Source organism: Triticum aestivum, chromosome 5B, assembly GCF_018294505.1.
Source record: "Triticum aestivum cultivar Chinese Spring chromosome 5B, IWGSC CS RefSeq v2.1, whole genome shotgun sequence".
Lineage (NCBI taxonomy): Eukaryota > Viridiplantae > Streptophyta > Magnoliopsida > Poales > Poaceae > Triticum > Triticum aestivum.
The window spans coordinates 591,187,387-591,189,632 of record NC_057807.1 but is presented as its reverse complement, the minus strand read 5'-3'; the positions used below and the strand labels follow the sequence as shown (position 1 = coordinate 591,189,632).

General features: G+C 44.6%; 1 non-coding gene across 1 annotated transcript; it reads right to left on the bottom strand.

The window, feature by feature from the left end:
• Window positions 1–1,489: 1,489 nt before the first annotated feature.
• Window positions 1,490–1,685, bottom strand: LOC123117960 (U2 spliceosomal RNA). Its single transcript, XR_006457587.1, has one exon. It is a non-coding gene; the product is annotated as a U2 spliceosomal RNA (small nuclear RNA).
• Window positions 1,686–2,246: the final 561 nt, after the last annotated feature.

Here is a 2,246-nt window from a genome sequence, read left to right as displayed (position 1 = left end):
ATTTGATATGTCTGTTTTGATGCACATCTTTGGAGATCCTCTTACTAGATAATTGCTCACATGTTATAACGGGGCAAACATACATTAATTTTTGCAATTTAGATTTCTAGGTAAATAAGTTTTGCTAAATGCAACTACGGTGGAAATAACATATATGATGATATGGTTGCAAGGGAATCTTTACCGCGCACCCTCAAATCGACCGTATATGTCCTTTATGAGAGTTTAGACATTTTTTGTATCCAATGATATCCCTCGAAGCATCGACAGAGAAGTCCTTTTCGGTTGCGAGTTCCCGTCATGGCTCAGAAGCTTGAATAGCCCACCAATGGCTGCAGTGGGTACTGATGGTTCTTTCTTCAAAACACTTACTCTATTCTCCAACTCTAGAAGACTGATCAGGGAAAATGATGTACGTGAGGAATTCATACATAACAGGCATAGTCAGGAAAACAAGGAGATGATAGCATCCTCTGACGCTGGTCACACATTCGCGATACAGCGTTGTACTCCCTCCGTTCCTAAATATAAATTTTTTTAGACATTTTAAATGGAATACAACATACGGATGTATGTAGATATATTTTAGAGTGTAGATTCACTCATTTTACTCCGTACGTAGTCACTTGTTGGAATCTCTAAAAAGACTTATATTTGGGAACGGAGGGAGTACATCTTATTTAATGGCTTTGATCCTTATCATTATTCCTAAGAATGCATGTGTAAAATGTATAACTACGTACTCTCTCCGTTCGGAATTACTTGCCGCGAAAATGGATATATCTAGACGTATTTTAGTTCTAGATACATTCATTTCCAAAACAAGTAATTCCGAACGGAGGGAGTACAAAACAAGATCTACGTGCAATGCAAATGGTACAGATCTCTGTTCTTCAACATTACTGACACATTAGTTCTGTACTCATGCACCTACAAAAAGGAAAACAAGTTTATGTGAAGTTGGGCGGGCACGGGCACTACTCAGTCGTGGCTCAGCTCAACACATCACATGGATAAGGAAATGCTTGAAGAAACAAAACACATCACATGGCTCAGCTCAGCTCAACACATCAGATCGCAATTAACCACTAAAAAGGATGAGAGTTAATACACCAACGTTCTCAATCGTAGCTTTGCTCCATCATAAGCTGCAACAAGTTCAGAATGCCGGTGTTGTAAATTTCCCCATCAGCAGCTGAAACAAGTTCCAAATAAACAGAGTAGGCCAGTTTGACTCGAGACAGCAAGAAAATCAACAACCTGTCAACAGAAGCGGTACTGACACTAAAGCAAACACAAACATGGTAACCTGATCTTACCTTCAGTGTGACACTTCTTGTCCTTGCTCAATCAAGTTCGAAATGTGAGGCCAACCAAGAGCACTTCAGATTGTTCAAAGCATGTTGTGACTTGAAGAGGATCATAGGAGTTTGTCCAAGAAAATTTATATGCAGTTTCAAGGGGCATGAATGTTTAAACTTTGATTTGGTTGGGGTGCGCCTGCCTGGGCTGTAGTGCAACGCCCAGACGACACTTGAGGGCCCCAATGGCAAGCCACTGTGGTGGACCCTCCCCCATAAAAAATAAATTTAATATCATTGTGGGCACATGACCCACATATCAGATATTAAACTGATAAGAACAGATACTACACTTGATCTTAGCCAAAAGGCCGAGAAAGGTATGAGTTTCAAAGTTGCCCTCCCCTCGTTTTATAGCTACCTCGGCCGCGCGTCCCCCCTCCGCAAGCGAGGTGGTACTAAACGGAACGCGACGAAAGAGCAGGCCAGCCTCTCGTTCGTTTGGGCTTCAAACAGGGCCGACAAAAACACCGTGGCCCAGTATTACGGCTTCCCTTTTCTCCCTTTGGTTCCGCTCGCTGTCTGTGACATGTAGGGACGAGCCGAGCTTGAAGCCACCGCACAACACGGGTCCGTCGCATTCTCGTCCGTACCTCCTCCCTACACTCCAACTGCGACTCCGCGCGGTCGTAGCGATCGGCCGAGGTTGGCGACGTCCGGCGCCATGAAGGATCAGGCAGGCGGTCGCGCCGGTGCGGCGGCCGGCGGGCGGTGCAGGAGGACGACGCCGGCGACTCAGCGGCCACGCTCCAGCACTACGTGAGTCTAGGACAAGATACAAGAAACTTGAATGGATGGAAAACGTACGAATGTCGGCTGTGATGACAACTGGTACAGTTACAATGTTTAGTTTTTTTTTTTTGAACAATGCAAGGTTGACATAAA